The sequence below is a fragment of the Callospermophilus lateralis genome, chromosome 2, assembly GCF_048772815.1.
Source record: "Callospermophilus lateralis isolate mCalLat2 chromosome 2, mCalLat2.hap1, whole genome shotgun sequence".
Lineage (NCBI taxonomy): Eukaryota > Metazoa > Chordata > Mammalia > Rodentia > Sciuridae > Callospermophilus > Callospermophilus lateralis.
The window spans coordinates 157,727,616-157,746,531 of record NC_135306.1 but is presented as its reverse complement, the minus strand read 5'-3'; the positions used below and the strand labels follow the sequence as shown (position 1 = coordinate 157,746,531).

Genomic DNA, 18,916 nt, shown 5'->3' with positions numbered 1-18,916 from the left:
GAACACAAAAGGCAAACTTTTTCATTGAACTCTCTAATATTCCCAATATGAGAGAATTTGGAATGGCTAATAGAATTTTTAAGATCTAACAGTGCATTTACACAGAAGTTCTGGGTACTTCTGGTGAAATTATAAGGATTGTCCCAGTACAAGCTTCTCTCAATCTGATCTGCACATCAAATCTAAATCAGTTAGTTCCATCCATAAAAACAAATTTCAGGATGTCTCATAACAAAGTGTAACTCTCATAAATCAGGTTGTGACTCACCATACAAGTTCTAAAGCAAATAGAAAACAAAATCAAATAAGAGGTAAGCTCATGGTTTAAAGCTTGTAAGAAAAGAAAATAACATAAAATGAGAACTGCATGGTGAATAGCTTGGGTCCAACATGCAATGATACTGTCATTACTGTTTTATCAACAGGACAACTGAATCAATTTCTATGCTGAGAAAATAAACATGCATTACTACCATTTTTCTAATGAATCCACACACATTTTATATAAAATCACTCATAGTATACATTGTTTTTTCATTAAATTGTCTTTTTGACAACAATTTTGCATTGAATCAAAACAATAAATTAACTCACTGTTATATAGTTTAAATTGCTGGAAAAAAGTATTTTAGATATTAACATAGTTAAATATAGTAATATACAAAAATATGTCAATAAAAATTGTATGAATATGGAGGGAAGGGGAAAGGGTATGGGAGCAGGAAAGATGGTGAAATGGGATGAACATCATTGCCCTATATACATGTATGACTGCACATAGAGTGCCACGCTACATCATGTACAGCCAGAGAAATGAAAAGTTGTGCTGCAAATGTGTACAATGAATCAAAATGCACTCTGCTATCATATATAACAAATTAAAGTAAATGAATAAATTTAAATAAGAAAAAGAAAAAAATTAGATGAATGATGTTTAAAGTAATAATGTTTTATAACTAAGCAGTGCAGAACTTTGGGGGTTAAGTCATAGCAATAGGCCACTGGGTGTGTCCAAAACTAATTGCTCAGTCTTACAACTGAGACCACTATTAGCACTGGATGTCCTGGAAACTTCTCTTAATAGGCTGCATTGGCCAAGTGCATATTCTTTGTCTTCTGGAGGATGGTGAACTCAGGAGGAGATGATCCCATATTGCAATGGTAGTCCATTAGCTGTTCGAGTATTTCATACCCATTGCTGGCTTCATAGTTTCAAGTTTTTTCAATAAAGCCACATTTCCTCTTTCAAATTTTTGTTGCTCCTTCTGGTATTGAGAGCACTATAACATAACTTAGAGGGATGATCAATGGGGATTGTACTTTTGCTTTCTGATTTTTCAGCCTGCATTGACAGTTCTTTCAAAAGTCTCTGATTTTCCTGATCAATCTGTCTCACCTCTTCTCTTGTGAAAGAGTAGTTTTTCTTAGATACTACTGAGGGTTGATCACAATGAAGTTTTTGTGGTCCCTTTTTATTTATTTGCAGAAAAGATTTTAAAAGATGATTCAGGTTCATTGTGACATGTAAGACATTGTGGTCTAAATCACAATTGAACACTGATGACTTTGGGACAACAGCAGGCCCATGTTTTTCTTTCACTTTCTTGGCTGCTTTCAAATACCTTGAATCATTTTTTAAAACCTCAACATCTTCATCTGCCTCTTGACTCCCATTTTCTTGCCTTTGAACTTTGACTTTTTGGTCATTTGGTGTATTCAACTCAAAAGATGGAACAGGGCTGATATCTGGAGTTGATAAAGAATTTATCAGAGACATCATCTGAACAGTCTGGACTTCAAGAGGAGAAAGGCAAAGACAAAGAAAAAGAGGGAGAGGAACTAACCTTGAAATTCTTTTTACTCATGTTTGTATTTGGAGTTATTAGATGGTTTAGCTGACTTGGACCTCTTATGATGTTTGTGTCCATCATCACTATTTTCCTGTTCATCTGTATAGTAATTCTCCTCACCTTCTTTTACAGTTTTTGGAATTCTATTTGGCATGGGCAAGTGTGTTTTAGTTCCTATTGCAGCATCACATAATGTGTTTTTTGGATTCTGAAGACATGGTTTCCATAATACTATTCTCTACAAGGTGTTCATCTGGAGAAATTTTTGCTTTTTTTTCTTTTTCCTTGTCAGTAAGATAATATTCTCTCTTTTTTTGTATTCCAAATTTCAAATTTCTCTTTTCTATATCCTTATTTATTCTCTCTTCAGGGTTATCACTTTACTTGTCAAAAGTAATTTACTTTCATATTTCTTTAGTTTTTCAAAGTCACTGTCAAAGCAAGAATGGTCTATGTCACCTTGTGATGTATCTCTAAAGCAATCCATAATGGTAAAATAGCTCCCAAGTGCTTATGGCTGCCTGTCTCTTGGGAGGAAAACTGAGCCCCAATGGCAGGGAAGGTGGCAGGCATGCTGCGGTGTGGAAAGACTAGTTTTTATTATTTCTTTTTATTCTTTTCCAGTTTGATTGCAAGGAATTCTATTTCTATTAATAAGATTTTGAAATTTATTGAGATTTTCTTTTGGAAAAAAGAAGTCAGATTTTGTAAAGTTTCCATTTATATTTTGTGATGAAATGTACTCTGAAGGATATAAAATGTGTTCTTTTTATCCCATGTTTAGTCTCATTATCATTTATTAAATAATATAATAGTAGTTTAATCTTCCCATATATATTCCTTTGCTATGTATTTACTTTCTTAGACTTGGAGTATACTGGGGTATGGTCTCTATATTTGTACTACTATGTATCAATGATATAATAGCTTTGAAATAGAGATAAATATGAATATTATGACTTTTTATTATCTCAACATGTGTCTGAAATTTTATTCACATACTTTTCAAGGAAATGTAAACTACAGGCAAAAACATGATGATTGTTTGTCTACATGACTATGACTGCACACAAAGTGTGTACACCTGTGATACAGTCAATGGCATCTGGACATATAACATGGTGGTCCATCAGGGGGCCCTGTAGGATTGTATGGGGTGTGAATAAGGAAAGCACACTACACCCAGCGGGCACTTCTCCTGGAGAATGACTATAGTGAATGACTTGGGAAGGGTCCTTGGATTGGATTCTGTAAATGAAAACCATTCTCTTAGGTTAGTGTTATGTTTCTCACTGGACACAGATTAAAGAGAATGTATCTCTAAGCGTTATTGGTAGCCTTATTGCTCCAAGGAGGAGAGAACAGTCTTGAGAGGTATGCTTCTCCTAGAAATCAGAGAGGAGAAATACAAAAGGAGAACATTGGTCCAGGCACGTTGTCTGTAGGTTCATCCAGCCCTGTATTCTTCTGAAACACAGCATGTGGTTTTCTTCAATGCCCTAGCCACTTTATACCAAGCCCAGAGTCCCTGGTCCTCATGTATACATTGAGAGAATAATAACAATGTTTTCCCTTTACATAGAAAGTAAAGAAGGCAGAGAAGTTCAGTGATGTGCTCCAAGTCCTATCAACCAGTCCAGATCTTTTTACTCTAGTCAAGAAGCTCTATGCATGAAATCAACTGTAATGATGCCTTCTCTCAAAAATATCAGTGGCTCTCTATTTCTTCTGGAAAATATGCAAGTTCAGGGCTCAGGAGCATCCAGACTTAAATCTCAGAGGCTTCAATCTTCTTGCTTTACTTAATTCCCACCATTGCCCAAACTGTGCATTCTGTCCAGTTGAATTCTTCATCTGCCACCTGCCTTTGCTCACAACTCCCCTGACTCCTCCATTCTTTCCCTGTTTACAACATTCATTCATGCTCTGATTTCACAAAAATCTACTGGGAGATGTCACATTGGATTTGAGCCTCTGTGTACAAGGCCTTTAGTCCTCATGGACACATTGAGAACTGGCATTCCATGTTTTTCATTTTCCTTCTCAGTAAGATAATATTTTCATGTGTGTTCTCTTGAGCATTCTTCCCTGAGGGACCAGGTTCATGTCTCTGTGGCTCTCATACAAAATATGAGAAGTTCTGTGGGAAGCATTCAAAGTTCTCTCCAGAGGGATTCTCTGGGGCACATGATTCTATGTCATAGGAGGTTAAAAATCAGTGCACTCAATCACTAAATTGCATTTACAAGCAGGTGTATTTTAATAAGTGGTGAGAGTGCTGATAAGGTAGCATGTAAACATAACAGTCAATGCCCATAGGTAAGATAGTGTGGCTTCTGCTTGTGTGACTGTTAGTGGTTTTTTTCATTGAGTGTTCTCAGTAAGAGCTGGTGATGCTGTTGAAGACATGCCTCAGTGCTCAGGGATCAGTAGGCATGACTGAAATATTTGAATCAGATGTTTTAGTTTGATGTTTTGTCAGTTTCCTTTTTATTTTGTTCAGAAAAAGTACATCTCATATTTGCAATCATGAAGAATTTGGATATAATAATGAGCAAATGAAAAGAGGGAGCAGCATTTGTGGTCAATTGTGACTGTATCATAGTTTTGTTTTGTTCTTGAAGTATAGGTTTTGTTTCTAATTGACACATGGTAATTGCACATGTTCATGATATATTCTGTGCCATTCTAATGTATGCACACAATCTTAATGATCAGATAAATGCAATTGTCATTTCTATAACCTCAGATGTTTATCATTTCTTTGTGTGGAACACTTAAAATCCTCTTCAACAAGTTTTTGATTTGTGCAGTTAGCTGTTGTCAACTCTAGTTATCATACTGGGTTTTTAAACATAATTTTATTCAAAACATGCTTTTAATCAGCATTATAAATGTTTCCTATTTTAAAATAATACTCCAAATTTGTAAATTTTAAAACCTATCCAGTTTCTAACATGTGGAACTCAGTACACATTTAATTTATTTATTATTATAGCCATTTGAATTGAGTTTTGATTATTTTGTCCTACACAGTATATTTTTTAATTTTAAGAGAGTTTTTGCTATTGAAAAAACATATAATTATCATGGCTTATATAGGCTTTGGATAATATGTCTCTGGTCCAACTCAGGAATGAAGCAATTTGCCTTCTGCTGTCGCTCATGCCCTACAGAGCTGCACTGAAGACACCATATACCGTCAGCTCACTGGGATTCTCTGTCCTGCTGGCTTCCTCATCTCCCTGCTGAATATCCCCTGGTTTTCAGAACATCACAGAAGACACAGTGGGCTCCATCTAGTCCCATTGCCATCAGGGACCTCTGACTTGAGCAAGTGTGTCCTGCCCGGTGCCTTTTTTCCTCCCACTTACCAGCCCTTCCACCCACAGCATCCAGTGACTGCGGTTGTCCTCTCCAGCTCCCCATCCACATGTAATCTTTCTCTTATTTAAATTGTCTAAAGCCCTTGTTATTACTTGCTATTTGTTTTCCAATTGTGCTCTGTACTGGCTTCGCTTTTAGACACTATTTTTTAGAGTTTAATTTTCCTAATATATTCCATTTATTTCTTTAAAGTTATTATTTTAACATGTGTAATGAGCTGGGGATTGTTGGGGGCATTGTGTAGATACTAAAATGCAAACAAAAGCTTTGCTTCAGGGATTATACTGTTGTGGGAATGATATTTGTATAAATGTGTATATAATGTCAATTGATAAAAATGGAAAAATACATGGCAATATGTGAGGGTTGTAGAGCTAGAGAGTTTGGGGGCTTAATGGGGTACTATTTTATGTAGCTTAGTGGTGAAGATCATAGTTATTTTAGGTAGTGTGCTTAGGTTTCTATTGAGATTTGGTCTATACTGAATTGCTTATATTGCAGAGTTTAGAAAATGGTAGGTCCATCAGAGCTTGTTGAATAATTAATGAGTCCATGAGGTGCTTGATGAGACTGGAGAAGGAAAGAGAGAGAAAGAGTGGGAAAGAGTGGAAACTTTGAAATTGTAGCCTCAGAATGACCAAAAAGTGGGCTTGTCCTTAAATCATAATGGTCACAAGGATTAGTCTTGGATCTTTGGGGCTAAAAATTTCACATCCCAGTAAATCCCAATAGATTTGGCCAGACATTAATAAGAAGTTAATAAGCCCAAAACCAATTTACATGGTCTAGAGGTGTTACCTGAGACAGGTGCATTTAAAATACAACCCTCCCTGAGTATTCCTGTGGAATATTGTCAAACATCAATGTCACACAAAGTTCTATTTGTCTTGATGCAATGAATATTTAAGTAGATTTACATAAAATTCACTCTTATGAATTACTGTAAAAAATTTGGATTAGCTTTTTCCTATTTGTCTACTTTATCACATTTTATTTTCTGTAGTCTTCATTGTTATATTTACAACAATTGAATAAAGAGAAGGATATCTGTGGTAATATGGGATTAGAACTTGTGTTAGAAAATATTTATATACTTTAAAGGTATGTTTACCTAAAAAGTACATAGCATACAAGTTGTGATAGAAACTTGATAGCATTTTGAATTTTAAGAGCAGATTTTTAAGAATTGTTCACTTTTACTTTATATTTGACAGATTGAGTAATATTGTTAATCTTAGTATTTTGCCATTCTCCAAGTGTTCCAACGTAAGGTTTTTGGAACATGGGTTCCTCTTTTCATCCTCTGCCAGAATTTCCATGCTGAATGCAGGCTGCTACTCCTAGCCTCTGGACTGTGACTTTATTCTTTGATCATGTCTACAGAAACAATATAGGGCTTTTGTACTGCAATGAAAACACAAAATCAAAGCTCTGTGGTTGAATTCATCCTCTTGGGCTTCTCTGATTCTCCTAAACTCCAAGAGCAGATCTTTGGTGTTTTCTTGGTAATTTATTTGGTTACCCTGATGGGAAATGCCATCATCATAGCTGCCATCTTGCTGGACCAGACCCTCCACATCCCCATGTACCTGTTCCTGCAGAATTTATCTGTGGTGGAAGTGAGTTTCAGTGCGGCCATCATGCCTGAAATGCTAGTGATCTTGACCACGGACCAAACTACAATTTCTTTTGTGGGTTGTTTTGCACAGATGTATTTCATTCTTCTTTTTGGGGGGGACTGAGTGTTTTCTCCTGGGGGCAATGGCTTATGACTGTTTTACTGCCATCTGCCATCCTCTGACCTACCCCATGATTATGAACAAAAGGGTGTTTGTGAAATTAGTAATGTTCTCATGGATCTCAGGGATCATGGTGGCTACTGTGCAGACCACATGGGTATTCAGTTTTCCCTTTTGTGACTCCAATGAAATTAATCATATATCTTGTGAAACCCCAGCAGTGCTGGAACTGGTATGTGCAGATACCTTCTTGTTTGAAATCTATGCCTTCACAGGCACCATTTTGATTGTTTTGGTTCCTTTCTTGTTGATACTCTTGTCTTACCTTGGAATTCTCTTTGCCATCCTGAAGATACCATCAACAACTGGAGGCAAAAGGCCTTTTCCCCCTGTGCCTCTCATGTCACATCAGTCACCCTCTTCTATGGCACACCCAGTATGACTTATTTACAGCCCAAATCCAGCTACTCACCAGTAACAAAGAAAGTGTTGTCATTGGTTTACACATTGCTCACACCCCTGCTGAATCCACTAATCTACAGCCTGCGAAACAATGAGATGAAATGGGCTTTGGTGAAATTATGGTGGAGAGCGGTGGTTTTACACAGTTTTTCTTGTTGAGAAGCCATGTGAGATTTGCTCATTCCTCAAGAAAACTCTATTTGAACTTAATAAATGATGAAAACAGATTCCATTTCTTGATATTAATGTTTACAGTGTTGAATTCCTTGAGTTTGAAATGTATCAGGAGATTCTTCCCTTTTAATATATGGTGTTGTCATTGTTTTTAAGGGATACTAAGTTTCCTTACCACATGATACAACAGTCTAGTCATGCATTTCCCTATTATTAGCATCCAGGTCATTATCAGACTAATGTGATTAAGATGATGCTTCAATAAATATCTAGTTCAATAGGTTTCTATGTATCAATGCTTTTATTTTGATGTGGTCATTTCCTCAAAGTCATTCTGTTAGAATGAATGTTATTTACACTTTGTGTGTGTGTGTGTGTGTGTGTGTGTGTGTGTGTGTGTGTGTGTGTTGGTTGAAATCTTATAGAAGGCATTGCATATGCTAAGCATGTGCTCAATCACTGTGCCACATGCCCTGCACTTTTTAATATATTTTAATTGCTATTGTAGAGTTACTTCCTTGTATTCTTGTAACCAGTTCAAACTGACCTGAAGGCTCACTGAGATTCAGTAACAGCTGTAGCCTCAAGAGACCAATCAATAGTGTGTGTGATTTTTTTTCTGGATAGAAAATCTTTTCAATGAATCAGAAAATGAATTACTATTTTGAAGCTCAAATGAACTCACTTCTCACAGTGGGATATACCAAAATTATATTTCTCTTGGTGTTTTTTACATATATTTACAAAATGATGCATATATTTTCTGGATACTCATGTGGCAATATTAAGTATTGTTTTCACTTATGATCATTATTTCGGAGTACTTTGAATTTTCCTTCATAGGTCAAATTGCCCTCAAATTTATCTGTGAACAATAAATGATTTTTTACAATTTATTTTGGGAAAATAATATGATTAATGAATTATTACTATTTTCTATGGCCCTTACATCATATGACTTATGGTGTGAACTTTTCAGGGGTAATATTTTCACAGGTGTAAAATGTGGAAGTTTCATTCTTTGATGTTTTTCTATTCTCAGAGAATAGTAAGGTACCTGTTTACCTGTATCACATGTGTTTTCACACACACCATACTATTCTCTAAGATTATTCTTTTACCCTGAAGTAGTGTTTCTTAATTCCTGCTCCAGGAATGGTAATAAAGGTGTAAAAGATTATTCCATTGTTAAAAGACTGTTTTTAAGTTTATCAGTACTTCTGCCAAAGGTGAAAATTGGAGGTATAAAATGAATTGGATTTGCAGTAAAATAATTTTATCTGAAGATACACACAAGTTTGAATCACATTTGAATGCTATCCAATGTTCTTTTCATGAGGGCATTTGATTGACATTAGCAAATTCTTTCATTGTATTTTTGTGACCTAAAGTTTCCTCATTGTTTATATATAGAGAGTGATCAAATACTGCCTTTGAGGAAATAAAATATTCAAATGCCCAAATCTGAGTACAATGCACAACTTAAAAATACATGATTTTATTTTAATCTTTATTCTTTTTTTCATTTTTTTCACTCTATACTGAATTAATATGTTTATATTATGAGTGAATCAATACTTTGAGGAAAATACAGCTAACAGGAAGATCTCTTTCAGTCAGGAGATAATTTCTTCCTTTCTGATGGTTAAAAAAAACTCCATTGTGTATATATACCCCATTTTCTTTATCTGTTATCTATTGATAGACACCTAGCCTGGTTCTAAATTTTGCTATTGTGAATTGTGCTGTTATAAACATGGGAAGGCATGTATCTAAAATATGCTGTCTGTAATTCTTTTGGATAGATACCAAGAAGTGGTATAGCTGGATATTACAGTAGTTACCTGTTTAGTTTTTGGAGGAACCTCCATACTGATTTCCATAGTGCCTGTACTAATTTACTTTTCCCACCAACAGTGGATAACAGTTCCTTTTCCTCACATCTTTGCAAACATTGTTATTTCTGTTGAGATGGAATCTCAGCATAGCTTTGATTTGCATTTCCCTTATGTGTAAAGATATTGAACACTTTTCATACAATTGCCATTTATTCTTCTCTGGAGGAGTGTCTGTTAGGTTCATTTGCCCACTTACTGAATTGGTTACTTGTTTGAATGGTGTTGAGTCTCTTGAGTTCTTTGCATAGTCTGGATATTAATCCTTTGTCAGGAGAGTTGGCAAAGATTTTTTCCTCCCATTCTGAAGGTTTCTTTTCCTGCTGTTGTTTCCTTTGTTGTGTAACTTTTTAGTTTGGTGTCATTCCTTTTCTTGCATCGTGGCATTACTTCCTGAGCTCTAGGAGTCCTTGTTGCCTGCACCTATAGGTTAGAGTCTCTCCTATGCCCTCTTCTAGCAGTTGCGTGACTTCTGGTCTTATTCCTAGGTCATTGATCCAATTTGAATTGATTTATGTAGGGTGAGAAAGAGGGATCCAGATTGAACCTTTTACATGTGGATATTGTTTTTCAAGCACCATTTTTTATAAAGGCTTATCATTTCTTCAACATAGGTTTTCGGCAATTGTGTCAAGAATCAGATGAGTTTTTTAAAAAAGGAATACAATGAGTGAAGCTATATGGGCTTACTTGTCTCTTCTTCTATATAAATTTGACAGAAGGACTTATTTTATGTTTCTACTCTTAATACCAACCATTAACTAATTTAACATTAACTTGAATTTTCCTCCAATTCTGAAGGTTAGTTAACTAACCTTCATTAACTTGAATCTCATGCCAGTTATTGAGATGTGTTCTTGAAATCACTTTCTGCTGGTTTTGAAGTTGACATACACAAGAAAGTGAACTTTAAAATGTAAATCTGTAATAACTCTCCATTTAAAGATTTTCATTGGTGTTTAGTGTCCACTCATACACTTGCTTATGTTTTCTGATGACAATTCTGCTTTGAATTGAGTCACCTCTGTCTGGCCTGGAGCTGTCAAGTCATGCCTTTTTAGCTATCTGGTATGTTTGTTTTTGCTGTTTCAGCTGGATAATTCTTGCTGTTTCTTCAGATCTCCTTAAAATGTCATCTGCTGAAGGTGGTATTCCATGATCTGCTCTCAACTACCTATTTCCTGTTATCTCTGAAACCTGGACCTTACTCCATACCCTTTTATCTTAATTTTATTATATGAAGCAGAATACACTTTTCTTTTCCCTAAATATACCTTGTATGGTTGCTGGGATAATAAACAGAGGTAGTTTCCATGTGATAGAAGGTGGGGAAGGTGAAGGCCCCATTAGCCGAGCAGGATAAAGTGCAGGTGTAAGCCTGAATTTACTATTAGTATATAGTTAGTATTTATGGCACAAAAACCTGCTTTTTAAAAAAAAATTCATTCTGATTGCAGACCACTTTCCTCACATCTAGAGTTTTACCTGTCCCCACCCATCCTTAACAGTGGGAAATGGAGGAGAACAGTAGAAGAAAGAAACAGCACGTAAGTTTTGATGTGGAATTTGTAGTCCTATATTTATAAGTGCCTTTTTAAATAGCATGTACAGTTTGTAGATCAAAACACTCCCTCTGGTCCTTGTAGGACACTTATATCTTGAGTCTTTCTCAAGCATTTAAATGTGATCTGTGTAATGCTGGAAGTTTCATTTGATAAGTAGACAGTGAAGTCACTGATAACAGTGACTAAAAGAATCTGTCCACCACTGGGTCCCACCTGCCTAACACAGTGCCTGAGAGAGAGTTTGTACGTATCAAATACTTTCTCCATGAATAAGAAGAGAGCAGACTGAGTCAAGATGTTAGCTTCATATGCTGGACCGGTAGTCAGTGATGGGTATGATCCAATTGCAGTGGTATCAACCTAAGAGAGGAGGCTGACGCCTAAAGGTCAGTTTTCCGATGAAGGGTAAGAACCATATGTTGAATTGGACAACCTACCAGGCACGGTCCTTAAGCCACATTAACCTCACTCCCCCACTGGCACCAAGGCCAAATTTGGGGGCCAACAGAGGTGAGGCAAAGAACCTCACCCCCCCCCCCCACTGGTGCATAGACCTATCCACAAGTATGGCTGTATGCTGGACCGGCAGTCAGTGACGGGTATGATCCAGTTGCAGTGGTATCAACCTAAGACAGGAGGCTGACACCTAAAGGTCAGTTTTCCAATGACGGGTAAGAACCATATGTTGAACTGGACAACCTACCAGGCACGGTCCTTAAGCCACATTACTTGTTGTTTAATTAATCAGAAGGGGGGAGATGCTGGGAGCCATCAGCCAAATAGGCATGACAATTTCCTTGCCAGCATACCCCCATGTTTCTTTAGTGGAAGGACTCATGGAAATAGGACATTTTGCAGCTACATTGCATGTAAGGTGACCTTGCTCAAGGACCAGGGCAGATCGTGTTTAGGGTGTTCCCGGTAATAGGAGATTAGGGTGTTCCCCGTTTAGAATAGGGTGTATCCTGCTGCCTGAGTTCCTCTTGAGTTCTTAGGGTCAGACGGTATTTTTGGGAGACAGAAGCCCAGTGGCGTGGTGGATTTCTGCAGAGAACGTGGATATCCCCAGAACGTGTTTGTAGAAGGCCGGTGTGAGATTGGGAATGAAGAATTGCTATTTGAATCTACAAGCTGTGTGGAGGCTCATGATTTGTGCCCAGCCAGAGACTGCAGCAGATCAGGGTCTGGCATAGTCACAGAAATAATCAAGGAGAACCGGTAACAGAGCAGTCCTCAGGAGGAAGCCCTTCCAGTGCTTCACAGCTGAGGGCTAGTGGGTGGCAGGGTTTGTTTCCTCAGCTGCCTTCCTGAGTGTCCCTGTGTTGATTCAGCCCTCTGGACATGGGAGTCTCCATAAAGAGGTCTGACAGTCACATGCAAAGATACAGGGTATCTCTTGGGACACTGGTGTGGCCAAGTAAAGCAGATATTCCATTTCTTGTGACGTGAAATATGATGTGTTTATCATGGAGTTTCCATATCTCAGAGTTAAGAGCAAGTTCTGGGTATTAGAGATCCTCTGATGTTTGATCCTCCTGTAATATACTCACCAAGTAATTTTTTCAAACTTCTTGAACTCCTCTTGGGAGGAACTTGTATTCCTGAGGTAGCCCAGTTCACCTTTCCATGATGGGTGATGTGGCAGCTTGAGATGGAGGGGCAGCTTGAGAATTCTCTTAGAGTTGGAAGTTGGGTTGTTGTTCACAGTTTCTAGATGACTCCTCAATTTACAAGCAATCACACATGTGAGTTCAGAAGAGCATCAACTTTTGTGTAAAAAAAAGATACATATATATTTCTTTCTCTGTTTCTTGATTTGTTGTTCCAGCTTTCATAACTTGATAGCTTTTGTTAATGATACACTTGTACATCCCAATTTGGCTTGTATGATTGTTTGGGCTGTTGCAATTTGCATTTTGGTGGTAGCTGTGTGTGTGTTTATTGATTACTGTACATCACTTACTCTTCAAAGAAGATGCTATGGGGTTAAATTCGGAGGAAAATTGCATTGCCCCATAAGTGGTTTATTGGAAAAATGGGGATCATGTGTTTTTCAGCACTTAATATCTTGGCTGCATTTTATTGTGCATCACAATTGTGAGGAAAAAGAAAACATTGAACCGTTAAGACTATAACAATCATGTCTAGTGGGAAATTAGTGAAGAAAATTCTGATTAACTCTCAACATAATCTTGGTTTAATTCATATGGAATCTTCAATATTCAGATTATCATGACTACTTTAAACATGATATGAATAAAATTAATTGTGTGATATTATTTAAGATTAGGTATACATATTCTGCTTCATTAAGGGATGTGTGGAATATTTGTGTCTGTTATTTGGGGATAGATCATTCATGCTTCTAGTCATGAACTATCTTCACTGTTCTTTTGGTTTATGATGGTTAAACTAGATCAAATTTATTTTTGTTGAGTCTTTATTACATAATAAAATTGATATAAACATTCAAATTATGCACTGGTGTTATTTGCATTCATACAGAATTGAATAATTTTGTGTTTAAAAAATTACAAAGTGAAATGAGATCACATTAATTCTAGCATGGTTCTAAGTATGTGTATGGTTGTAGTCCTATACTGCCTACTCAATAGTCTGTGATGTATTTTTGAAGAGATAGTGAAGTGAAGGGGTTTTGGTAAATGGTGACCCTGTAGTTTGGGCCAAGGGATAACCTTCTTCTCTGCTGCTATGACCACTTTGTTCTTATGGGCAGCATGCCAGCAAGGGAGTAGCTGCTGAGAGAGGCTGGTTAAAATCAATAACTGAGTCTCTACTACATGGTTGAATGTTAACCTGGGATGCCAGGACCTTCACACTCTATATCCACTCAGTATGTTTTAACCCTTGGCCTTGTGGCTGGCAAATTTCCTGTCTTTTCTTGTAGGACCAAGTCAATAAACTCTCCATTATCTTGTGGCATTACCAACCTCCTCATCCACACCCTCGTATTCAGTTCCATGACTTCCCCCTGTCCTTTTTGGTACAGGCTGACCAGATCATGCAGGTCTTTATGGGTGTAGTTCCTTTGTTCTTTAGTCCCCCTCAGTGTTTCCCTAGCTGTGCAAAGCTGTGATGGAGCCCTTTTTATAGGCCTGGCATAAAGAAGATAAGATGAATGCAGTACCCTTCTATTTTCTGCATACCTGATGACACAACTATGCTATTGTCTTCCTGCTCTTAACTGTAAGAGGTTGGTTACTGTTGCAATGTCAGAATGGTCAGAGATGTCTTAGCAAACAAAATATTTGTGGGCATCCAATCAACATTTTCATACCATGCATCAAGGCCTTAGATTTTTTTCCAGCTCTAGCTTCATGCTTGATTAAAAAGTCAATTTTCTCTGAAAATACTGATTAGAGAACTCTGCAATTGATATCATGTCCCCTTCACTGTTCACTTTACGCTGAGCCAAGAGTCCCTGATTCTCATATATACCCTGTGGGATTAATAATAATGCTTTTCTTTTACATAGAAAGTAATAGAAGCAGAGAAGTTCAGTGGTGTGCTCCAAGTCTAGATCTTTTGACTCTAAGTTAAGAAGCTCTATGTATGAAATAAACTGTAATGACACTTTTTCTCAAAAATGTCAGTGACTCTGTATTTCTTCTGGAAAATATGAAAGTTCAGGGCTCAGGAGCATCCAGACTTAAATCTCAGAGGCTTCAATCCTGTTGCCTTTACTTAATTCCCACCATTGCCCAAATTGTGCATTCTGTCCAGCTGAATCTTCACCTGCCACCTACATTTGCTCACACCTCCCCCAACTCCTCCCTTCTTTCCCTGTTTACAACATTCATTCACCCTCTGATTTCACAAAACTCCTACTAGGAGATGTCACATTGGTGTTGAGTCTCATGTGTACAAGGCCTTCAATCCCTGTGGACACATGGAGGACTGGCACTCCATGTGTGTTCTCTTGAGCTTTCTTCCTTGAGGGACCAGGTTCAAGTCTCTGTAGCTCTCCTACAAAATATGAGAAGGTCTGTGGGAAGCATTCCAAGTTCTCTCTGGAGGGATTCTCTGGGGCACATGATTCTATGTCATGGGAGGTAAAAAAATCAGTGCACTCAATCACTAAATTGCACTTATTAACAGGTGCCTTTTGACCAGTGGTGAGAGTGAAGATAAAGTAGCATGCAAGTGACAGAGTCAGAGTCAATAGCTAAGACAGTGCAGCTTCTGCTCATGTGTCTGTTAGTGGTTTTTTAACTGAGAGTTCTCAATGAAGGCTGGTGATATTTCTGTCTCAGTGTTCAGGAATGAGTGGGCATGGCTGAAATATTTGAAGGCGACTTTCTGGTTTGATGCTTCAGTTACTTTTTTGTTTGTTTCAAAAGAAAAGTGCAGCTCATAACAACAGTCATAAAAACTTTGTATAAAGTAATGAGCAAATGAAAAGAGGGAGCAGCATTTGTGGTCAATTGTGACCACATCACAGTTTTGTTGCTGCTCTTTATTAGTTATGTTTTGTTTGTAGTCGACACATAGAAATTCCACATATTCATGATATACACTGTGTAATACCAATACATCCACACAATCTTTATTCATCTGCTAAACTTAATAGGCATTTCTATAACCTCAGAGGTTTATGTTTTTTTGTGTGGTAACAGTTAAAATTCTTTCTAGTAAGTATATTGAATTGTGCAATTAGGTTTTGTTACCCATATTTTACTATGTTATTAAATATAATTTTATTCCAAACATAATTTAGATCAGTTTACAAATTTTTCCTTTGTTTTAAAATACTACTCTAAATTTTTACATTTTAGAACCCATCCAATCCTAATATTTGCAACTGAGTACACATTTTGCTTATGATGATGATTATTATTAGTATTTGTATTTTGCCATTAGAAATGAGTTTTGATTATTTGGTCCTACACAGTGTATTTTACTAATTTTAAGAGAGTTTTTGCTGTTAAAAGACAAATAACTGTCATGGTTTATACAGACTTTTGATAATATGACTATGGTCCAACTCAGGAATAAAGCAATTTGCCTTCTGCTGTCGCTCATGCCCTATAGAGCTGCACTGAAGACACCATATACCGTCAGCTCGCTGGGATACTCTGTCCTGCTGGCTTCCTCATCTTCCTGCTGAATATCCCCTAGTTTTCAGAACATCATAGAAGACACAGTGGGCTCCATTCTAGTCCCATTGCCATCAGGGACCTTTGACTTGAACGTGTCCTGCCCTGTGTCTTTTTCCCACCCACTGCCCCTTCCACCCACAGCATCCTGTGACTGTGGTTGTCCTCTCCAGTTCCCCATCCACATGTAATCGTTCCCTCATTTAAATTGTCTAAAGCCCTTGTTATTACTTGCTATTTGTTTTCCAATTGTGTTCTGTACTGGCTTCACTTTGCTTTTGAGAATATTCTTTAGAGTCTAATTTTCCTAATATATTCCATTTATTTCTTTAAAATTATTGATTTAACGTGAGTAATGAGCTGGGGATTGTTGGAGGCATTGTGTAGATACTAAAATGCAAACCAAATCTTTGCCTCAGGGATTATACTGTTGTAGGGATGATATTTGTATAAATGTATATGTAATGTCAATTGATAAAAATGAAAAATACACAGCAATATGTAAGGGGTAGAGTAGAGAGTTGGGGGAATAATGGGTTCTATTTTATGTAGCTTACTCATGAGGGTCAAGGTTATTTTAGGTAGTGTGCTTAGGTTTCTGTTGAGATTGTGTCTGCACCAAATTCCTTATATTTCAGAGTCTAGAAAATGGTAGATCCATCAGAGCTTGTTGAATAATTAATGAATCCATGGTGCTTGATGAGGAGACTGGGAAAGGAAAGAGAAGAAAGAGTGGGAGAGAGTGGAAACTTTGAAATTGCAGCTCCAGAATGACCAAAAAGTGGGCTTGTCCTTACATCATCATGGTCACAAGGATGAGTCTTGGATCTCTGGGGCTAAAAATTTTATATCCCAATAAATTCCAACAGAATTAGCCAGACATTAATAAGAAGTTAATAAGCCCCAAACCAATTCACATAGTCTAGAGGTGTTACCTGAGACAGGTGCATTTAAAATACAACCCTCTCTGAGTATCCTGTGGAACGTTGTCACCCTTCAATGTCACACAAAGTTCTAGTATTCTTGAATATAAAGAATATTTAAGTAAATTTACATAAAATTCACTATTCCTGAATTATTATCAAAAGTTGGCATTAGCTTTTTCCATTTATCTGCTTTATTTTCTGTAGTCTTCATTGTTATATTTACAAATATTGAGGAAATGAGAGACGTGTGGTAATATGAGATTAGAACCAGTGTTAGAAAATACGTATATTTCTTTAGGGTATGTTTACTTTAAAACTGCATAGTGTACAACTAACAATAGAATCTTGATAGAATTTTGCATTTTTAAGATCAAATATCTAAGAATTTTTTATTTTTACTTTTATGTTTGATAAGATTTACTAATATTATTAATCTTTGTATTTTCCCATTCATCAAATGTTTCAATGTAAGTTTTGGAAGATGGGTTCCTCTTTTCATCCTATGCCAGAATTTCCATGGTGAATGCAGATTGCTTCTCTCAGTTATTGGACCATGACTTTATTCTTTGATTATGTCTGCAGAAACAATATAGGGCTCCAGTACTGCAATGAAAAGACAAAATCAAAGCTCTGTGGTTGAATTCATCCTCTTGGGCTTCTCCAAGACAAGATCTTTGGGGTTTTCCTGGTTATTTATCTGGTGACCCTGATGGGAAATGCCACCATCATAGGCGCCATCTTGCTGGAGCAGACTCTTCATATCCCCATGTACCTGTTCCTGCAGAATTGATCTGTAGTCGAAGTGAGTTTCAGTGCAACCATCATGCCTGAAATGTTGGTGGTCCTGTCCTTTGAGAGAACTACAATTTCTTATGTGGGCTGTTTGCACAGATGTATTTCATTCTTCTTTTTGGTGGAACCGAGTGTTTTCTCCTCGGGGCAGTGGCTTATGACTGATTTGCTGCCATCTGCTATCCTCTGACCTTCTGACCTACCCCATTATTATGAATAAGAGGGTGTTTTTGAAATTAGTCATGTTCTCATGGGTCTCTGGGATCATGGTGGCTACTCTGCAGACCACATGAGTATTTACTTTTCCCTTTTGTGGTCCCAATGAAATCAATCATCTGTTCTGTGAGACTCCCCCAGTGCTGGAACTTGTATGTGCAGATACCTCCTTGTTTGAAATCTATGCCTTCACAGGCACCATTTTGATTATATTGCTTCCTTTCTTGTTGATACTCTTGTCTTACCTTCGAATTCTCTTTGCCATCCTGAAGATGCCATCAACAACTGGGAGGCAGAAGGCCTTTTCCACCTGTGCCTCTCATATCACGTCAGTCACCCTCCTCTATGGCACAGCCAGTGTGACTTATTTACAACCCAAATCTAGCTACTCACCAGCTACCAAGAAACTGATATCATTGGCTTATCCCCTTATCTACAGCCTGGGAAACAATGAGATGAAAAGGGCTTTGGTGAAATTATGTCAGAGAGCGGTGGTTTTACACACAGTCATACTTGTTCAGAAGCTGTATGATATTTGCTCATTACTAAAGAGAACTACGTTTGAATTTTGTAAATGTTGATAACCTTACATTTTTTTTGTAATAGTTCACATTGTTGAACTCCTTGAGTTTAAAAAATGTATCAGGAGATTCTTCTCTTTTACTACTGTGGTGTTGTTATTTGTTTTTCATAGATAAAGTTTCCATAGCACTTGATACAACAGTCTGTCTTGTCCTTCTCTATTATAGGCATTTAAGTTATTATCAGAGTATTGTGATTAAGATGATACTTC

General features: G+C 37.1%; 4 pseudogenes; 2 read left to right on the top strand and 2 right to left on the bottom strand.

Annotated features, from left to right (window-relative positions):
• Positions 1-985: 985 nt before the first annotated feature.
• Positions 986-1,777, bottom strand: LOC143641184 (cilia- and flagella-associated protein 97 pseudogene; annotated as a pseudogene).
• Positions 1,778-1,796: 19 nt separating this feature from the next.
• On the bottom strand, positions 1,797-2,337 carry LOC143641168 (cilia- and flagella-associated protein 97 pseudogene; annotated as a pseudogene).
• A 4,309-nt stretch (positions 2,338-6,646) lies between these two features.
• Positions 6,647-7,597, top strand: LOC143641159 (olfactory receptor 10A3-like; annotated as a pseudogene).
• Positions 7,598-17,723: 10,126 nt separating this feature from the next.
• Positions 17,724-18,704, top strand: LOC143641145 (olfactory receptor 10A3-like; annotated as a pseudogene).
• The last annotated feature ends 212 nt before the right edge of the window (positions 18,705-18,916 follow it).